General features: G+C 40.3%; 1 long non-coding RNA gene across 2 annotated transcripts; it reads right to left on the bottom strand.

Annotated features, from left to right (window-relative positions):
* Positions 1–381: 381 nt before the first annotated feature.
* LOC140482600 (uncharacterized) lies at positions 382–9,910 on the bottom strand. 2 transcript variants are annotated; one of them, XR_011961761.1, is made up of 3 exons: positions 9,862–9,910; positions 3,146–3,216; positions 382–489 (listed from the first exon to the last, which is right to left on the bottom strand). It is a non-coding gene; the product is annotated as an uncharacterized lncRNA (long non-coding RNA). The 2 variants fall into 2 exon arrangements; XR_011961760.1 differs by lacking the exon at positions 382–489 and adding an exon at positions 1,764–2,099.
* Between the last annotated feature and the right edge of the window lie 1,768 nt (positions 9,911–11,678).

Genomic DNA, 11,678 nt, shown 5'->3' with positions numbered 1-11,678 from the left:
AGATGAGATCTACATCCTTGAGAGTGAACATTAACAGGCTTGATTGAGTATAATCAGGTACAAAGTACGGTAAATGAGATCCTCTTCCTAAAAATTTACAGACACCGATTCCAGTTCTATGTGAGCTAACATCATCATGACATAGTTCCTTATGCTCAGGCTCAGCAACTATTCTCAGACTAAAAGTAAAATTAGCTGTTCACTTCACAACCTGCATTTGTTTTTATTGTTGATTCAATAATGAAATCTATAATTCAACCACACCTTGTTGCTGTATCCTCTTTAGACATAACTCCAACTCTTCATTATCAAAAAGAGCACAAGAAGTGTTTACTACCAATTATATCTGCGCTGTTGCAGACAGATTTCTAACATGACAACGTCCTGTTTTGTGGCAAGTTGCAGTCTGTGAGTAACTGCTGCCCCATGGTCTTCTGCACTCTCTGAACATGCTGGTGCACTCTGGCAAACTTTGTCTCTGCTTTTCACCTATTTAAAATATGAAGGAGTATTACACATATTACAAAATATGCATTCTCACCCTCTCCCAATTCCCCAGCTATAAGAATGTCAACATGTTGAAGTAAGATTAATTATTTTGGCAAGAATCCCGAAAGTGGGCTGGAAAACAAGGGGGTGCTGTGAACTTTACAATACACCTAACAACATCGATTACAACAGCCCTAACTAACTCCATCTATGCTCTTTACAACTTTAAGACAGAACTTCCATCCCAGTACTTTAACCAGGATTTAATTCTAATGAATAGGGGAGCTTAATTTATTACTACCATTTGTATAGGTCAGCAAAAAACAGTGGAACCAGAAGGGGATATTTACAGTGAGCTTGAATGTTGACTGTCTTACAGAAAAATAGTGGCTTGAATAGTTTATTTGAATCCAGTATATTAAATTGTCCTCATTATTCTGAAAAGACCACTTCTTTTGAATTGAGGATAACATGTAGTTTTGTTAACATGCAACTTTTCATTTGGGTGCAATAATTCTCTATTCTTACACATCTTTACTGCTGATAAAAATATCTAATTAATTTATAAGTGGTATGAGTAACAAGGAGGTTAAAGATTTAACACATAAACTGACTTGTTTAAATACCCTTGAGTGATCATTTATGATGTTATGCCAATTCATAATTCTTCCTATTAAAAGTAGTGAGTCTGAATACCGTTATTCAAATTTCCTCACATGAATATCTTGGGATGTTGGTAACACAGTGGCAGAAGCAGTTTCAGAAACACTTAGATCCCCTTCTTACTGACATTTTCCAAATTTTCTCTATTACCAGAACCTTTCATTTCTTTGCTGTTCTTTACAGTTTGATAATACACAACATCTGCTGTAGAATTCAACAACTCCTTGTCAAACACCAACTTAATGGTACAATGTTTTTTTCTTTCTGCAAAACTAAGCATATTGTGATTTCATTATGCAGACTATTGAAAAAAGATGGCCTATAATTTGATTTGCTGTAAAGGAACGCCAAGTGTATTCATTTACAAAGTGCAATAGCTTTACACTACAAGGGAGTTGAGTTCAATTCAAGTTCAAATATAGTAATGCACACTTGTTAAATCTTCCAAAGATATATGCTTCTTAAAACAAGAAACAATTTGTCAGGGTTTTTAATTCATCTAATACTTATCACCTTCTGAGAATTTATTGCACAACATTTGTGTCTCAACTGAAGTTTATTTTGAACAATACAAATTAATGGCTTTTCAAGGATTGGTTTATATGCCACAAAACTCTTAACAGCACCACAATTAAAATAATTGTTTAGCAGACTTTTAAAAAAAAGGTAGAAGATAAAACACCTGGTTGGATGGGAGGATAAATGAAGGGGGAGGTGGAGGGGGAAGTGGGGGTCAGTGGAGCAATTTGCAGGAATGAAGCCATTATTTTAATTCAGAAACATATGTTTCCAATATAATTTTACCAGAACATTTCTTGTGTCTAGTTCTTCCTTGAAAAAGCTTCACAGAGCTGAGGGTAGAATAGTATATCAGTCTGGGAAAGTGGCAAATGTTTGAACTGTGATGGTTGATAAATCAAGTAGTCCAAAAGTGCAGGTGCATCCAACTGTTTAAAAAAAAGTAAGCACTTATTATTGCATTTGTAACAATGACAAGGAGCAGGTCTAATCTTTATTTAGAGATTTTAATGGATGTTTGGCCCAACATTAATCAACATCATATGCAACTGTAACTGAAATGAAGCAGAATTGGCTGTGCCAAATTAAAGTGAATGTTTTTCAGTAAAATTATGAGGTGAATTGCCTTGATGCTGTAGAAATGTTAAAAAAGAAACAGGAACAAGCCATTTGGCTCTTCAAGCCATCGCCTCTATTCACTGTGATCATCCTACTCACTATTCTGTTCCCATTTTTGTCCCATATTCTTTGATCCCTTTAGCCTCAAGAGTTGCATCCATCTTCTTCTTGTAAACAGTATTTTGGCCTTGATGACTTTCTGTGACGAGCATTCCATAGGCTCACCGCTCACTGGGAGAAGAATTTGTCCTCAGCTTCAAACTAAATGGCCTACCCCATATCCTTTATCTGATGACTCCTAGTTCTGGGCACCCTAGCCATCAGAAATGTCCATCATGTGGAGTCCTGTTGGAATGTTATAAGTTTCTGCGAGATTTCCAACACCCCTCATTCCCCCCAACCCACCCCACCCCAACCTAGTCATTGTCCTATTTCCAATTAATATAATCCAAACTGATCTCTCTTCATACATCAGTCCTGCCATCGCAGGAACCAGTCAGGTAAACCATCATTGTACATCCTCCACTGCCAGAACATCCTCCTTCAGATAAGGAGACCAAAACAGCACACAATACTCCAGCTGAGGTATCAACAGGGCCTTGTACAACTGTTGCAAGATATCTCTTCTCCTGTACTTGAATCTTCTCACAGTGAAGGCTTACTTACCATTTGCCTTCAGCATCAACTGCACCTGCATGCTTATTTTCAGCAACTGGAGTTCAATGTCTTATTGTCCCTCCCCCTTTCCCAATCTATGGCCGTTCAGATAACAGTCTGACTACCAATTTTTGCTCCCAAACTGGATAACCTCACATTTATCCACATTATATTTCATGCCATGCATTCACTCACTCACCTTGTTCACATTGCACTGAAGCATCTCTGCATCCTCCTCACAATTCACTCTCCCACCCAACTTTATGTTGCCTGCAAATGTGAAGATATTATATTTAGTTCCCTCATCTAAAATCATTAATGATGAATGTAAATAGCTATGGTCCAAATACTGACCTCTGTGGTACCCCATTGGTCACTAGCTGCCATTCAGAAAACAATTTATTCCTATTCTTTGTTTCTTTGCATCTACTGTGATGGAAAGCATCGATGATGTTATTGATGTACTAGATGAAGAGTTATGGACAGGGTCCAGGGTAAGGCTGGAACAAGGAATGTTCCCCATATCCCATGAAGAGACAGGCATAACTGGGACCCATGGCCACCCCTCTGACTTGAAGAAAGTGAAAGAAGTTAGAGGAGCAGTTATTCAAGATGAGGATGTGCTCAGCCAGGTGGATGGTTGTGTAAGCGGATGATGTAGGCCTACTCTCAATGAAGAAGTGTAGAGTCCTAAGACCACCTTCCTCAATGGAGATGGATGTGGCGATTCTGGTCTATCTCTATGGTGAAAAGGAGATGCTTGGTGCCAACAAACTAAACATGAAGCACTAAAGGAATGGTGGATGTAAATGGGGAAAGATTGGACAAGGGGAGAAAAAACAAAATCGAGGCAAGGTAGGAAGACATGAATTCCATGGGGCAGGAACAGGCTGAAACAATAGACTTGCCTGGTGAGTCCTGTTGTGGATTTGGAGAGAATATTGAAGCAGGCTGAATGGGATTGTGGGTCTATGATCTGGTAGGCTGTGGGAGGGAGGTCCCCAAATAAGATGAGTGACAGTCTTGGACTCTCTACAGCTGTTGTAGGACCTGCTGTGTTTCTCCAGCACTTTCTACATTAGTTTAGTAAGCTTGTCATGGTTTTCAGAAGTCCGAAGTTACGTTAAGGAGGTTAGCTTTTGCTCAGGGGGGTCAAGGCACAATAAGTCTAGGGCAGCCTCCAATATCAATCCAGGGGCTTGGATACAATCAATCAGCCACTCAGGGTGATCAGAGTCAGGATCCTTTCCTCAGAAGGAGCGAGGAATGGAATGCCAGGCAGCCCACCACCCATCTTGACTCTTTCTGCCCTTTTGTGGGCTGTTTTTCTTCTGGACAAAGAGATGCAGGTATTAGAAGAGATGAAATTGGTTGACACAGTGATTACTGTGGATAACAGTGAGGTGTTGTCTTGAGTGAGTGTGTAGACTGTGCTGAGAGCATAGTGATGGCAGGGGTTGGGGTGATAGCAGGTGAGGGAAGATGTTGTAGGTGTGATGATTCTGCGGCTTTAAGAGGTGTGGTTTGTTCTTTTTGTAAGAAAGAGATTGGGGAACAAGTGTTAAGCAGACCATGAGAAGATAAAACATCTTGTGAAGCCTTGGGTGTTTTCTTTTTTAAAGTTAGAACATTAGAAGCAGCCTGAATGGGTGCAGTAAAGCTCCCACCCACAGAACCAGGTGTTTTAGTTTTCGGTTGCAGATGTGGCTTGGGTCTTAAAGAGGTAGAAGCTAATTTTTGTCCCTCTCTCAGTTACAGCCAAAAACTGAGAGTTTTCTGCCAGTTATGGGAGTTGTACCTCAGACAACCTGTGTTCTACATTTCCGCTTTGCCAAGTTTGTGTTTTTGGGCTTTCACAATATATGCTATAATGTTAGGTTTTCCAGTAGAGTTACATTATTCCAAATGTTTCTTTTTTGTTGTGGAATTTTAACTATAGTAGATGTACAAAGTATGTTTTGTTTTAAATCTGGTATCTGGAATGCAACATCTCAGTTTACATAAATGATTTGGATACGAGCATAAGAGGTACAGTTAGTAAGTTTGCAGATGACACCAAAATAGGAGGTGCAGTGGACAGCGAAGAGGTTTACCTCAGATTACAACAGGATCTGGACCAGATGGGCCAATGGGCTGAGAAGTGGCAGGTGGAATTTAATTTAGATAAATGCGAGGTGCTACATTTTGGGAAAGCAAATCTTAGCAGGTCTTATACACTTAATTGTAATGTCCTAGGGAGTGTTGCTGAACAAAGAGACCTTGAAGTGCAGGTTCATGGCTCCTTGAAAGTGGAGTCACAGGTAGATAGGATAGTGAAGAAGGCGTTTGGTATGCTTTCCTTTATTGGTCAGAGTATTAAGTACAGGAGTTGGGAGGTCATGTTGCGGCTGTACAGGACATTGGTTAGGCCATTGTTGGAATATTGCATGCAATTCTGGCGTCATTACTATTGGAAGGATGTTGTGAAACTTGAAAGGGTTCAGAAAAGATTTACAAGGATGTTGCCAGGGTTGGAGTATTTGAGCTATAGGGATAGGCTGAACAAGCTGGGGCTGTTTTCCCTGGAGCGTCGGAGGCTGAGGGGTGACCTTATAGGAGGTTACAAAATTATGAGGGGCATGGATAGGATAAATAGACAAAGTCTTTTCCCTGGGATGGGGGTGTCCAGAACTAGAGGGCATAGGTTTAGGGCGAGAGGGGAAAGATATAAAAGAGACCTAAGGGGAAACTTTTTCACACAGAGTGTATGGAATGAACTGCCAGAGGAAGTGGTGGAGGCTGGTACAATTGCCACATTTCAGAGGCATTTGGATGGGTATATGAATAGGAAGGGTTTGGAGGGATATGGGCCGGGTGCTGGCAGGTGGGACTTGATTGGGTTGGGATATCTGGTAGGCGTGGACAGGTTGGACCGAAGGATCTGTTTCCGTGCTGTATATCTCTATAACTCTATGACTCTATTTTGAGGGGTTTTGGTAGGGTCCATAACATAGGCTTTGGTGACAGTACTGTTGGTGGGGAATGGGTATAGTCGTAGACATAGAGCAAGTGTCAGGGTTCACATAGCAGATGATGACACTTAGATAGGCAGATTGGAGAAAGTGATTGATGTTATTCCTTTCTTGCTGAACACCTCTAGGTGGCTGAGACTGCTTGGACCTGCATAGACAAGGCTGGCGTGGTCTAGCTTTGCTTATCCTGGTGAAAGAGGTTATCTCATCCCTGTACCACCCAATCCAGCAGGATATCCAGGTCCCTGCCCAGAAAACAGGGTATTGTTGACACCAATGGACTGTCCAGGGTAATTTCAGTGTTTTTTCCAGGCGCACAATGACCTGTTAAAGATGGTGTTGGCACAAAGGATGCCAATCAATTCTAAGATGTTCCGGCAGTGGTGAGTTTTCTCGGTGATGATGCATAGTAAAATGGAATAGGAATCCGGTGACGGGTATGTTGTGTTGCTGAGGTTAGTAGTTAATGAGGCAAGTTTGGCAAGATACGGTGAGGAATCCCCCATAAAACCTGGCGAAAATGATACAACCAAAAAAAAATTCAATCCCATGAATCTAGTGAGCTACCTATATTATTGTCAATTAACATGAATCTCAATCCTTGCATCTAGTTCAAAGTGATATCAAACTTCAGATCCTAAATGAGGAGTCATAAGGCAGAATTATATAGAATATACCGAAAGCAAAGAATGAGAAGGATGGATGGGGATTATAGGAGAGAGATAAAAGAAACAGAAAGAAAATCAAGAAGAAAATATTACTCATTTTCTTCTGAGACAATGAAACACCACATCTGTCAAATGAAACTTGCAGGTCCAGAGAGGTTGTTTAGCAGAAAGAAGTGGTTTGAATGAATGAATTAGTTCTGCACTATAAACAACATTCAGAGGTCACTGAGTTTTTAACAATGGGATAAACAATGAAAAACAAGATCTTCAGAACTCACTTCTTATGGGGACAAAAACCATGAATTAATAACCTGTTAAAATGAGTTAAATGTGCCCTGAAGTGCTTCACCATGTGTCATAATGTGCTGCCTTGTTCTTTCCTTACCTGAATGCAGAAAGTGAAAACTTCATACTAGAGATTTTATTGGAAACCGATTCTCTAAAGTGGTTAATATTGTGCAATTAAACAATTGATTAAACTATATGAAAGTATTTGAACAATTTAATAGTAGGGATATGTGGCTAACTTTGAAGAGAAAAAGAAATAAGAAGACAAAATAAAAAGAATACAACATTGCCTGGCTATGAAAATGTAGACTCTTCATAAATAGTTTCATTTAATAGACATTTGCTTACAAATGGTGAATTAGCCTTGAATGTATATGGTTGCTGCAATTAAATCACTTTCAGTATTTGAGCTACTATTTTAAAGTGAATTTTAAAGGAATGCAGGAAAGATAAAACACAGTAAAATTTTAAATTCAAAATTGATTTTGTTCAGAAATTTTATTTTTAAAATATCCTGTAATTCTACTTGAGAAATAGAACAAAGAACATTACAGTATAGGCCCTTAGACCCTCCATGTTGTTTCAAAGCCCATCTAACCATCCTCTGCCTCCTAAATCTTGTCTAATTGAATCGTAATTGCTTTTCCCCCAGGTATAACTTGTGCCCTGTGGTATATACCTATCCCTTTCCATCACTAAAGTAAACATAACCAAATTGTGGTCACTATCACCAACCTCCAAATTATGCTCACCTCCCTCCAAATCTAAAACCTGGCCAGGTTCATTACTTAGTACCAAATCTAACTTGACCTCGCCCCTTGTTGGCCTGTCTACATACCGTGTCAGGAAACCCTCCTGCACACATTGGACAAAAACTGACCCATCTAAAGTACTTGAACTATAGCATTCCCAGCTAATATTTGGAAAGTTAAAGCCTTCATAACAAGTATCCTGAAACTCTCTCTCCTGTCGAGGATCATCTTTGCTATCTTAGATTAGATTAGATTACTTACAGTATGGAAACAGGCCCTTCGGCCCAACAAGTCCACACCGCCCCGCCGAAGCGCAACCCACCCATACCCCTACATTTACCCCTTACCTAACACTACGGGTAATTTAGCATGGCCAATTCTCCTGACCTGCACATCTTTGGACTGTGGGAGGAAACCGGAGCACCCGGAGGAAACCCACGCAGACACGGGGAGAATGTGCAAACTCCACACAGTTAGTCGCCTGAGATGGGAATTGAACCCGGATCTCTGACGCTGTAAGGCAGCAGTGCTAACCACTGTACCACCGTGCCGCCCACAATCCTTATCCTCTATATCTCTCTAACTGTTTGGAGGCCAATAGTAAACTCCCAACAGGGTGACCTTTCCTTTTCGGTTTCTAATCTCAGCCCATACTACCTCAGTAGACGAGTCCTCAAATGTCCTTTCTGCCACTGTAATACTGTCCTTGACTAACAATGCCACACACCCCTCTTTTACCATTTTCTCTGTTCTTCCTGAAACATTTAAATCCTGGAACCTGCAACAACCATTCCTGTCCTTGCTCTATCCATGTCTCAACATTGCCACAACATCAAAATCCCAGATACCAATCCATGCTGCAAGTTCAACACCAGGAGCATTTGGAATAAGGTGAGTGAAGTAGAGACACTCTAAACCAACTTCTTGCGACCTTGAAACCTTAGTTTTGACCTCACTACTCTCAACCTCCTGTATACTCAGATTACAATTTGGGTTCGCACCCCTCTGCTGAATTAGTTTAAACCCACCCAAAGATCATTAGGAAATCTCCCCCCCAAGATAGTGGCAACCCTCTGTTTTAGGTGAAGACCATTCTGTTTGTAGAGGTCCCACCTACATCAGAAAACATCCCAATTATCCAGGAATCAAACAATCTCCCTCCTGCCCCATCCCTGTAGACAGGTGTTCAACTCCTCTCTCTCCCTATTCCTCGCCTTGCTAGCACGTGGCACAGGCAACAAACCAGAGATAACAACCCTGTTTGTTCTAGCTGTAAGTTTTTACCCTAGCTCCCCGAATTTCTGTCATTCCCACAGAACCTCTTACATGTCTCCCTAACTATGGAGTCCCCGATGACTAATACTCTGCTCCTCTTCCCCATTAGGGTAGTTCAGGACCATAAACAGTAAAAAAAAAGTAATTAAATGGAGAATAATTAACCCCATAGCATAAAGGCTTTTTAAATAAACAGCTTAGAAATACATTTAGCATGGATGTACATAAGAAATATTAGAAAAAAACTTGAGTGTTTTAATTCGATCATTCAGTAGCTACATAATTGTGCACCATACATGTACATGAAAGCAAATCATACAATTTAACACAAGATTGAAAGTTAAAGCTCATAGTGCAGGAAAGCACAAAGGTTAAGAAGTGAAGCGTGATATAAATTAGTCAGTAATAAATGATCCAAGGTTGCAAAGATGTAAGCAGAAACAGCTGATAGGTTGTACTGAGTAAGCTCTACTACATAATGCCAATTGATCTTACAGTATTTAATATTTTATATTGAATAATGAATAACCTAAGGTGACTGCAATGAAATAATAATCACAAATTTCATATGATATAAAGTATGGGGGGCTATATTCAAGTTGGTTACAGAGCTTGTGTTAACTAAAATCTGCAGATCACTCTTGTACATCAATTTTAGATTTTAAAGAAGGTTTATTCACTCTTCAGCCCATGTTTGGTCTAGCTGCATATTTAGTTTTGTTATCATTTCCAGTGTTACTAATAACCAGTTCACTTTGTGATGTCTTTCAGCACTTACGGGTCATGGTACAATCACTGCAAACTAATCACTTATTTTACTTAATAGGAAACAAGTTTATCAGTGTAGATAATCTATAAAGCATAACACATCAGCGGAAGTGTGGAATGAGAGGAAGATTGATGAAACATGCAGATTCTTACAGCACTGAAGGAGCCCATTTGGCATGTCGTGCCTCCGTTAAAAGGAGAGTCTTCCAAAGTCTGACATTGCCTAATTTTGTGCATAGCCCTATATGTCCATCATCTGTGACAACCTCCCCTTTTAAAACAAAAATGGCATCAGTTTCACCATTTTTCAACAGAGCGTGTTAGATTTTGACAACTCAGAATTTTTTTTAAAAAACTATCTTTGCCTCCCCCCTACATTATTACAAACTGATTACATACCTGTATCTTCTGGTCATTGATCCACTTGTGAAAACATTTTGAACAATTAATCAATATCATGTCAAAACCAAGATGTTTTACTTCCTGGAAATATAGTCTAACGTGCCTTAAACTGTAAATTACTGTCGATGCAATTAGCAGATGCCAATAATGTGACCATTTGACCTTCCTCTGCCCGATACATTCTTTTAGAGTAAGCATCAGCTCAGTTCAAAGAAAAGGTAATTTATAAGTTACTATGTGCAGGTAAATCATGGCAAAGTTTTCTTCTATTTTCAATAAAAATAAATTCCTGTGATAAATGTAATGGTTGTTGATGATGGACAGTACATTCCTGCAGTTAAAAACATGCATGGATGCCCTGATTTATGAACATCTGACTTATAAATGCGATCCCATTCAGGGGAATCACTTTAAAGACCCTACATATGAACCGTTCCTGGATTTGCAAATATTATCCTGACTTCAGTAAAATGACTTGCCAACAGACTTCAAAATGGAACCTGTACACAACCCGGACTGTCGGTACTTCCACCTGAAGTGCTGTCCGTTATAATTCCAAATTTATTCATATACTTCATCATGTGTAAAGTGCAAAACGATACCTGATACACACAACAATATTGGTGCTATCTTCCCCTTTCTCATCACCACGAACATTGACCTATGAGAGACAGTAAAATTTGGTGTGATGTGCTTCTTCATCACTGCAGTTCAATTCAGGCAGGGTGATGGTAGGATATAGGATGGTACAGTGCCAGAGAGTAGGATGTCAAGTGGGTAGGGGTAAGTTGCCAATTGAGCAAGGAGCTAGGGAAGGGCACACCAGGTCCAAAGCGGGAAGGGAGGTCTTGGTGCCATGGATGGGTCAGGGGGGAGTGGCAGATTAGGCCTGGAGCAGAGGAATAGGGTGGCATGTGGAAGAGCAGGTCCAGAGTGGGGGAAAGGGCAACCTAGTCCTGGTGGGGAGAGAAGCAAATCAGATCTGGAGCAGCAGAAGTGAAAGTGATTAGGGGCAGAGAAATGGGGTAGTGGCAGGTTGGAGCCGGGAGAAGCAGAGGACAGGGCCAAAGCAAGAGTTTCGGTTCAGCAGGACTGGTGTTGGGGAAGGGAGATGTTGGATCGGAGCAAACTAGGAGTGTTGTGTCTGAGGAAAGATAGAGGATGAGTCAGTTCAGGTTCAAGGAAGGTGTAATTGTTCGGAGGGAGCTGTAATTTGGGGGTGTATGAAGTATCTATGAAGTCAGTAAAATCATCACTCAGGAGTTAGACTATGTATTTAATTGCCTAAATTCTCCGCAGTAACTATTTACTTAGTTTCACAGAAATCCAAATGTTCCAATTTAAATGGATACTTTTGAAGGTTTCCAGATTTACAGGAATTACCAAAAGCAATCTTCAATTTCCTGGGCAATTCATTCAGAGTCTGCTAGAAGGGGAATCCCACAGGGTCCCTGTGTGCAACTCCAATCTACACTGAAACAATGACTGTCTGGCCATTACAAGAAGGATATACTTTGGACTGAATGTACAGATTCTACAGAGTCAGGTGACCACCACCAACAACCATG

The sequence above is a fragment of the Chiloscyllium punctatum genome, chromosome 11 (assembly GCF_047496795.1).
Source record: "Chiloscyllium punctatum isolate Juve2018m chromosome 11, sChiPun1.3, whole genome shotgun sequence".
Taxonomy (NCBI): Eukaryota; Metazoa; Chordata; class Chondrichthyes; order Orectolobiformes; family Hemiscylliidae; genus Chiloscyllium; species Chiloscyllium punctatum.
This window is presented reverse-complemented; position numbering and strand designations above follow the sequence as displayed.